The following is a 10,433-nucleotide window of genomic DNA, read 5'->3' on the forward strand; positions in this document are numbered from 1 at the left end:
TTTCTCCACATGCTTGCCAGTACCTGACATTTCCACACTTTTGCTTGTTGGCCAAATGCTGGCTGTGTATCAGTGAGGCTGAGATCTTTCTCAAATGCCTCTTAGCCATGGTCTTCCTCTCCATGAAGGGCCTGGTCTCATTAAGTTCTCACTTTTATGTTGCAGTGATTGTCTTATTATCATTCATGTGTAGTTTCTGATCTATATAATACCAGTCTCTCTTTTTTTTTTCTTTTATGGGTTTTACATGTTTATCTGCCATTCAGCAGTTTAGTTTTTTACTTTTTTTTTTTTTTTTTTGGCCATGGAAGTGTTGTTACCATAGTGCAATAAGTGGGTTCTTCCCTTATGATTTTAGGTGTTTTGTTTTTATTTTTGTTTTAATAATGTAAGGCCATCCCTAAACAAGATTTAAAAAAAACTTTCAAGTTCAGGGATACATGTGCAGGACGCATAGGTTTGTTACATAGGTAAATTTGTATCATGGGGGGTTGTTGTACGGATTATTTCATCTCCCAGGTACTAAGCCTATCACCTGTTAGTTATTTTTCCTGATCCTGTCCTTCCTCCACCCTCCACCCTCCCATAGATCCCATGTGTGTCGTTCCCCTCTATGTGTCCATGTGTTCTCAACATTTAGCTCCCACTTGTGAGTGAGAACATGCGGTGTTCGGTTTTCTGTTCCCTGCATCAGTTTGCTGAGGATAAAGAACTCCAGCTCCAACCACGTCCCTGCAAAGGGCAGGCTCTCTGAACAAGGTCTTAAAGCCAGCCGTTTCGGACGGCCTTTGGCTCCAAAACATGTCCTATGAGTTTCATCCATTCGGGCTTGGTTCACGAAACTAGAATTCATCTAAATGCAACATTTCAGTTAAAACAGCCTGACTGGCACAATGGGGTCTAATGGCAGGTGCGGCTCGGCGCCCGGACCAGGCCCGGGCGGCTCCGTTCTGCAGCCCTTCAAACCGTGCTCTTTCCAAATCGCACGGAGGAGCTTTCTGGAAACTGAGGCCGGGCTGCGGGCTCCTACGGGCCGGGGCTGAGGAGGTCTGCGGTGGCCTCCGCGAGCCGGGGTGCGACAGGTTGGCGGCCTCCGCGCAGAGCGCCGCTGAAGAACCGGCGGTACCGGGAGCCGCAGCGCCAAACCCCACCGCCGCCTTTCTAGGAGCGCCGAGCCGTCAGCAACGGGCAGCGCCAAAACCCGCGCAGGCGCAGACAGGGCTCTGTGGTCAGAGGCGGGGCGGAGCGCGGAAGGCAAGGGCAGGCGGAAATGATTCAATTGGTTTAGAAGCCAACACCTTCTTGTCATCTCCCACATGGTCTAGCGGTTAGGATTCCTGGTTTTCACCCAGGCGGCCCGGGTTCGACTCCCGGTGTGGGAATGCAGGTTTTTTGTTTGTTTTGTTTTTCTTTCTTTGAAACATAGTGAAACTCGTAAATTTATAAGCCTTAGCAAGAAGCTTAAAAACACGACTGTGAAAAGCGACATAATCCTTAAGGGTGTGTGGAGACCTGAAAACTCTCCTCGTAGTTCGCAAACGCCCCCCAAAACGGGCTGTGTAATCAGCATTGCTGCGTTTGCATACCAAATTTCCACAACAAATAATGATAATATTTAGGTGTCAGATCTTACAAAGGAATTCTTACGTTCTAGGCAATTCACTGTTCTCTATGCCCTCAGTGAGTGTTTCCAGGCTGCAGATAGCAAGATGGTGAACAGGATGGAGGGACAAGAAGGAGCATGGAAGATCCCAGCCGCAGGAGACTCCCTCTGAAGTTGTTTGAGGACTGAGAAGGGAGGGGAGGCGCTTCCTGAAACAGGAGTCACTAGGGCTGGGATATAAAGAAGTGAGAGGTCTGCAAGTAGAAATATAGCTTCAGTAGAGGTTTGCACAGGGATGTAGAGGGCAAGGACAGACACCAGATCCCATTCACCAAGTCAGCTTTCACAGAAGTTGGGGAAACTGAGGCACGGGATCAGCCTCTGGATAGAATCACACATGTGGCTAAGTTGAGGTCAACACTTGTAGCAAATACACATTTTCAGAGGTGGAAAGTTCTTGAAACTTTCTGGGCTTCTAAGCCATTTCCCGAATGGGATTAAAATATTGCTTTCCATGCTTAGGCCTGCATTCTCTTAACCATAATATAAGCCTGAGTAGTGGAGAGCCGACCGCTTCCAGAACAGGCAGGGCCATCTGTTCGAAAGTTCTATTGTTTGAAACAATCCTTGTGTCATTCACTTGGACTAACCAAATTGTGACTACTCCCAATGCTGATGCTTCAGCCTAATTCGGACAATCAAAATCAAAATCAACATCAGTCTAGAAAGCATGAACATGGACCAGTGAGAGCCTGAACCATTCATAAACCAACAGCATGCGTTGCAGACAGGGATACGATTTTATGTGGGGGGGAAACTGTACTATTCATGCAGAGATAGTCACTTCCATTCCTTCACCGAATTTTGATTCTATGCTCTCAGTTTGTACTGCAGGCAATATAAGATTTGGCCCAAAAGATCATTTGAATCTTTGCAATTTTTGCATTAGACTTTTCCATTATGTGACATATGACAATTGTTTTAAGATTGAGTTCTGAAAAGCTTCTCCTGTAAATATCTCTCATACTGGTTGCCATCTGAGACATATTTACAGGGGATGATTTACAGAACTCAATCTTAAAAGACTGTGTAGTGGGAGTGGGAACTCCCCATTCCTGCTTCCATTACGCAACTCCAGGGTACCATTGGCTTGGCCAGAACTACCTTGTCAGCCTCATCCAGAGTTGGCTTCAGGGACAGCTATAGATGGGACTTTTTATCTTTTGAAAAAGTACATGAAAATGTTTCACGTGTTTCATATAACTCCAGCAGGCTACCCTGAGCATTTTATTGTACAGAAATGAAACTCAGGTGGAAGGCTGGGAGTGGATGCCAAGTAGCCAAAAGGTTGGACTGCTCTGGTCATTTTTTTGTTTGCTTGTGTCCTCTTTTGTGTCTTTTATAGTCTTCTCCTTTTTGAGGTGTCTAGATCTCTGCAAACCCTGTTTCCCAGACTCCCTTTCCAGTAGACATCGGGTTAGCACCTGCCCCGGGGAGGTTCTGTTGGATGATTGGAATATATCAGGAAAGCAGAGTCCCTGATGGCTGCCTGCAACTGTGGAATCCAGTGGCACTGGACATTCTGACAGGGGTTGTCATCAGCTGAGAACCACTAGCAGTGGCAGTAGTGGGCAGCTGTGGGCTCCAGGAGCCTGGAAGCTTCAGCAGAGCATAAGTGGATTTGACAGTGGTGTGGACCCAGTGGCAATGGCAGTGCCCAGCAGTGGTCTTGCAGGGCAAGCTCCTACCTGCAGGTAATACCATCCTCCCTTTTTGTTCTTTCAACCCTAAGTGAATGGGGCACCTGCAGTTACTAATATCTGAACAATCTACTTGTTAGCCCCTTTTGCTCCTCTAGCTCCTCAAAAAATAATTAGCAACCAATTTCCTCTGTTAGATTTACCTGTTTGAAGTATCTGTTTTCCTGGCTTCAGACCAACCTATATAAGTGTCATTTTTGTGTAATTGTCATCTACCATTATGCACTCAGCCTTACTGACTTTTGGGAGAGGGAGGGTGTGCACAACTTACTCTATGTGTCAGAGAAGTTTCTCAGGGAAATGGTATTTCAGCTGAGACCTGAAGGATGAGTTAGCAAGGTGAGGGGGGTTGTAAATGTGCATCAGTCAAGTTATTCTCAAGATCTCTTTGCCTTTTGCACAGGTCAAGTGGACAAGTGAATAACTGGGCAGATGATAGGAAAACTTCTGTTCTTTCAAGTCTTTGATGGTGGCGCGAATCTCTCTGATTCCCCCTGGGATGCAGTATCACTTTGGGTTTACCATTTTGGTAAGAACGGGGAAGTTCTGGGAACACCATTTGTCTTTTCTCACCATAGTAGTCCTCATTCCAAGATTCCAAGAGCACTACAATAATGTCAATTGCCAGATATGTATATTTGAATTGTACATAATGGAATTAGGTTGGTCTGCAACCCACAGGAACTATGCTGAGATAGGTTTAGGCCAAAATATCATTTACTTACTAAGCTCCAAGGAACCTCACAAAAGTATTGGAAGAGCAGGAGGAATAAATAACAATAAAAATTCTGAGCTTCCTACTTGCAGCAAGGGATTGAAGCAGTGCCATATCAAAATCAGTGTAAATTAACAGAACAAATGACCACAGGTCCTCTGGAGAATGGGCAAGGGGGACCTTTACAACATATTCCCGTTGCAGTGTAGAAGGGCCATTCTTCAAGTAGGCCAAGTCTCCCCTTCCTCCAGTGGAACTTTGGACTGTGAGCTGACTCCGTTCTTGGTACTGGATGACACAAAACATCTCAATTCCAGTAAATTGAGTCATGTTTCTGGCCACCAGATCTAGAGTTTTAAAACTGCATAGACCACTCGAGCATACTAGCTCAGATCTATAATCCCAGCACTTTGGGAAGCTGAGGTGGGAGGATTCCTTGAGGCCAGGGGTTCAGGGCTGCAGTGAGCTATGATTGGGCCACGGCACTCCAGCCTGGGCGACAGAGCAAGATCCTGCCTCTTAAAAAATAAGAAATCAAATCAAATAAAATTGCATATTTCAAACAATCATTCAGTATTCCACCCATTTATTTCATTCTTAGGACATCACTGCCAAAGATCCCTGCTGTGCCCATTTTTTCCTGGTGGTTTTGCTGTATCTAATACTTAGACCCTGCCACTGTGAGATTCCATGATTCCCAGTGAATCAGGAAGCACTGTGGATTTTCTCACCAAGCTGGCTCGTGGAAGATTGCTACAAAAGAGTTTTCAAGCATCTGGTTCGCTCCTCACCGATGCATTTCTCAACACTTACATGAAGAAAGTCTGGTCCCATCTGGGAAACGCAGTGAATGGGCAGGTTTGTGGGTCATACTTGATAAATCCCACTCCAGTGTAACTATTTGCCTAAGTCTTTAAGAGTGTTAGTCCACCTCACACCACGGGTGTACAACACTGCAACCTCAATGAAAGTGGCCACGTTAAGTCCAGGTTTCAGTCAACTAACGAGGCAAGCTGGGAGGTAGAGTTACTCCCCAACCCTCAAACTAACATGTGGAATCTGTTTTGATAAATTTGACCTAATTCAGTGTTATCTTTTTTCCTTGGTCTAGCAAGCTTAGGATCCATTTCCTTACATCTTTTTTAACTTCTTTCTAATATAAGAACAGAGGTTGCAGTGAGCCAAGATCACACCATGGCACTCCAGCTTGGGCAACAGAGTGAGACTCCCTCTCAAAAATTAATTAATTAATTAATATTTGCCACTACATATGTGAAATACCAATATGTGAAATTGGCACACTGTTACCACTCTTTCAATGCTATCTCATGCTGGGTTAGACTTTATACTTGATCTCCTAATTTCAGGTCCGGAAACCTTGACAGATGGTGAGGATAGATCTGGTAGAGAATTGACATCCTTTTCAACCGCTATGGGGAGGCACTTATTGAGTCCCTCGGTGTGCCGAGTGTGATCTGTGAATCAGCAGCCATAGTGTCACCTAGGCGCTTGCTAGAAGTGCAGAATCTCAGGCCACTCTCAAGGCCTAGCGAGTCAAAATGTTGATTTTGACAAGATCCTCAGGTGATTCTTATGCACATCAAGGTCTGAAAAGCCCTGATCAAGGCTTCAACCGAGAGAAGAGGCTCTTTCTCAGACAGAGGAAGGGGAGGCCGCTTCTACTGGCAAAAAGCTCAAGGAAATTTGGGGCTTCATAATTCTCAGCTTCTTCTGAACCAACTGAAATATCCCCATTCCATTTCGTGAAGGTCCCATTCTTTCTAAATTAGTGCCCTGACTTTCACTTAAGTGATATGGAAAGGCTGTGACTCTAACTTATATTGAATTCTGTGACTTGCAGAATCAAATTATGGGCCTGATTTTCAACTGTATCTCTTATTTCTTGCAGCTAACAAAGGACAATGGATTGTCTGAGGATCATCTGAGAGCCATCACAAGATCTGTAGTCCTCTGATCATACATTGAGCTGAGAATTTAAGCATTTCTGTAAACTCTCGAGTGCAGTCAGAAATAACCAGCCCCCCCTCACAATGGTATATTGTAGCCGTCTCTTAGTTCCAGTACCTTAACTTTCAGAGACCCTTATCCTACATAATGCCAAATTATAATTTAAATAAATATTTGGCCGGGTGCAGTGGCTCATACCTATAATCCCAGCACTTTGGGAGGCTGAAGTGGGGGGATCACCTAAGGTCAACAGTTCAAGACCAGCCTGGCCAACATGGCAAAACCCTGTCTGTACTGAAAATACAAAAATTAGCCGGGCATGGTGGCACGTGCCTATAATTCCAGCTACTCAGGAGGCTGAGGCAGGAGAACCTGGGAGTTCTCCTGAACCTGGGAGACGGAGGTTGCAGTGAGCCAAGATCACACCACGGCACTCCAGCTTGGGCAGCAGAGTGATACTCCCTCTCAAAAATTAATTAATTAATTAATTAATATTTGCCGCTACATATGTGAAATACCAGTATCTCATTTTCCACAGATAATGAGGTTGTTACTGTATTTATGCCCAAGGAAAGATAAACAATCTCAACTTTTTCATCACTGGGTGTCTGTTCCCTGAGAGCAGTGTTGCTTACAAGAGCTGTATCCATGGATGGCTCACTAGAAAAGCAGAATGCACTTTATTTATTTATTTATTTATTTTTAATTGGTGGGACAGAGTCTCACTCTGTCACCCAGGCTAGAGTGCAGTAGCGCGATCTTGGCTCACTGCAGCCTCCGCCTCCTAGGTTCAAGCTATTCTCCTGCATCAGCCTCCCGAATAGCTGGGACTATGGGCACTTGCCACCACACCTGGCTAATTTTTGTATTTTCAGTAGAGACGGGTTTTCACCATGTTGACCAGTCTGGTCTTGAACTCCTGGACTCAAGTGATTCACCCACCTCAGCCTCCCAAAGTGCTGGGATTACAGGTGTGAGCCACTGCGCCAGGCCAGAATACACTTTAGGTATTTCTAGTAGAAGAAGTGACCAAAGAGCAAAGAGGGAGGAAGTGGCACTGGGGAGCATCTCACCACTGACATTGTTAGGGCCTGCAGATAATACTGCTAGAAACGCCCAGGCTGCTGATGTTGTAGTCACTCAGCTGCTTATGATGGCCACCATGACAGCATGCCACTCACTACACACCATCTCAGCTTCTGGAACTGCTGAATCTCATGAGCAGCTCTGGTGACTTCTGCTGGAAATGCCTAAGATACCAGAACCTGGAGTCAATCACTACTCTAGAAAAGAGAAGGAAAAAAATTGTCTCTTCCTCCTACCTTCCAACCTCCTGTCAATTATCCCCAGGGCTAAATTGAGAGTGCATGCAATTGGCATAACCTAATCAGGAGCCAGTTGGTCAGATGACCCGGAAATATTTGTAAGATTACACTTCCCTGAAATACAGAGCAGAGGAAGCAAGCCCAAGATGTATCGTACTTTTTGTTACTACTTGTTTATCTGCTGGTCTTCTCTGAAACTGTAAGTTATTGGTTTTGAGCTTATGTAATGAACTACTCCCAAAATATACTGCTTAAAACAAAACAAAACAAAAAAACATTGTCCTGCTTATGATTAAGGAAGGGCTCAGCAGTATGGTTTGCTGCTGTTTCCCCCAACATTTGCCATGGTCACTCACTTGGCTGGATTCAGCTGGTAGTTGGATGGAGCTGACCCTAGTACCTCACCATGTGGCATCTTGTTATCCAGCACTCCTCCACATGCCATAGAGTGTGTCTCTGTGTAGTTGCACTCCTTACATGGTGGCTAGTTTCCAAAAGGAAGAAAGCAGGAATTTTCACTTTTCTTAAAAAGGTAGTCTCAGAACTGGCCTAGTGTGACTTATGCTATATTCTATTGCTCAACATATTCCCAGACCAGCCCAGTTTCTGGTTGGAGAAGCAGACTTTAACTCTCAACAGAGAAGGGGCATATGCTTGCACAGAGAGGAAGAATGACGTTGGCCATCCTCAAGACAAGCTACCACATCTATGCAGGTGATTGACTTGTTTATCAGTCTCTTCCAAACCTAACTCTCTCCCTAGCTCATTTTAAGTGTGCAGTGAACATTTGTTGAAAGGGCAAATAAATGAAGGTTTGGAAATATTTCTTCTGTGGAAGGAATAGCCTTCCTTCTAGTAGGCAGTGACATCCGCAGAACTTATCCACTTTTCCTTCTTGCTTTGGCTACTAGGAAGTTGAGTGCTAAAAGTTTAGTGCCCAAGCACAATAACAATATTACTCATAGCTTCTCAGTATTGTCTCTTCCTATCCTCTCTCTGGGCTCTGATCTCCCTGTCACGCTTTGTCTGTGAGTGCCCTGTGCAGATATGAACAAAGGCTTTATTTGCCGCCTCAGTAAAGGAAGTTTTGTTTTTGTTGATAAAGCAAAATGCTTATAAATAACAAAAAAGCAATTGACCTTTTATTGAAGCTTTCTTTATTAAAAGATATGAGTTCCTCTTAAGGCTGTCTGTGGGAGGAGCAACGCAACTGAAATTGCCTTGTGGCATATAATCTAAAGTGGGAGATAATTGGATGTGACCCGTTTTTCTAATATTTGCGTAAAGTGCAAAAACCCTAGGTACTCATCAGCTGATTCATCTTTATGATTTGCATATCATACTTTTCCTTATAGACCTATACTTATTTCACTGTTTTTTTGTTTTGTTTTGTTTTTGAGATGGAGTCTCACTCTGTCACCAGGCTGGAGTGCAGTGGTGTGATATCGGCTCACCGCAAGCTCAGCCTCCTGGGTTCATGCCATTCTCCTGCCTCAGCCTCCCGAATAGCTGGGACTACAGGCACCTGCCACCACGCCCAGCTAATTTTTTGCATTTTTAGTAGAGATGGGGTTTCACCATATTAGCCAGGATGGTCTCGATCTGGTGACCTCGTGATTCACCCGCCTTGGCCTCCCAAAGTGCTGGGATTACAGCCGTGAGCCACCGTGCCTGGCCTGTTTGGTTTTGTTTTTTTAATAAAAATAAATCATTCATGACAATGTATTAGCAATTCCTATGAATTATTTAGAAAGGGAGTTAATATTATATTCACAGTAAGATGTAAATAAGTATACAGGAAATATACTACCCAAGAGAGGATGCAAAAGCATAAACATATCCTGAGGGCTAAATTCTGAAATTCATGGCCTCATCACCACACTGTATTTGACTTTGACTACACAGGAGCAAAACCCTGAAAGTACACATTCTCTTTCAGAAGGGCCAGGTAGAGGGTGGGAATCTCACTGAACATGTTCTGTTCTCTGAGTTTAATATAACCAGAGATGGTTATCGATTACAATGAAGCTAAATGTTCACAATAATGCTTATTGTAGGTAAGACGAAAAGCTCATCCAAGAAGCATGGAATGACTGTATTCTAATTGTTCAGCACTATCAGTGTGCGGACAGCCCAAAGAAATGACCCAATTCTTACACTCCAGGATGTTTTTGCAAAGTGTAGTTATTAGAGGAAAGAAAAGTTAAAATATTAATAATGCATACATTAAGTTGGTATTTCACCCACACCCATACAGGAAAACCTAAGAGAATCTGTTGTCTTCATTTTTGCTCATAATTAATATCTTATCAATCATGGTATTCCACTGAGTGGATCTTCTAAAGGGCTCCCTGCAATTTCTTCCTCCTCTTTCTCACTATCATGGCCTCAGTTCTGCCTCCAAAACATCCCGCCTACACAATCATCAGCCTCCTTTTGGGTTTCTTCAACATTCAGGGAGAATTTGGGTTGGAAGGGGGTCATGTGGCAGCCCCTAACACATCCTCTCTGATTTTCCACTGCTGTATCTATGAAGACTCCTTAAACAGAAACATCATGGCCAGAAGCTATGACTCTTTATAGACTCCAGCATGTACTTTTATCTTTGATGACTATACACCAAGCATCATGCAAGCATGATCAACAGGCTGGGTGATGCCACCAGAGATGGAGTCTGTACCCCTACAGCAGGTATTGAGATGACAGTCACAGGATGATTGGCTCTCCTCTGCCCCCGTCTTCTCTCCTCTTCACCTCTCTGTGCCTCCTTCCCTCAGCCACCACTTCCATTTAAATTAAAGACACATGACCTACACTAGAGCAGTCATCTCTCAAAGGCAGGGCAGGACTGCACGAGAGGGAGACATCACCCTATGGAGGGGGCATGATCAAAGTGACTGGTGGTATTTTCAGGTACACTTTCCTGGATCTTCCAATGTTTTCATAATCTATCAGTATTTAATATTATTCTGTTTTAGCACTTGCCCTCATTTTATCTACTGCTATCTTGAAAAAGTCTGAATTTGTCTGTTGATTTTGTTGTAAAAATTGTACAGATTATG

At 44.1% G+C, this 10,433-nt stretch overlaps 1 non-coding gene across 1 annotated transcript; it reads left to right on the plus strand.

Moving 5' to 3' along the window:
* Window positions 1-1,310: 1,310 nt before the first annotated feature.
* On the plus strand, window positions 1,311-1,382 carry TRNAE-UUC (transfer RNA glutamic acid (anticodon UUC)). Its single transcript has one exon. It is a non-coding gene; the product is annotated as a tRNA-Glu (tRNA).
* The last annotated feature ends 9,051 nt before the right edge of the window (window positions 1,383-10,433 follow it).

Source organism: Chlorocebus sabaeus, chromosome 26, assembly GCF_047675955.1.
Source record: "Chlorocebus sabaeus isolate Y175 chromosome 26, mChlSab1.0.hap1, whole genome shotgun sequence".
Lineage (NCBI taxonomy): Eukaryota > Metazoa > Chordata > Mammalia > Primates > Cercopithecidae > Chlorocebus > Chlorocebus sabaeus.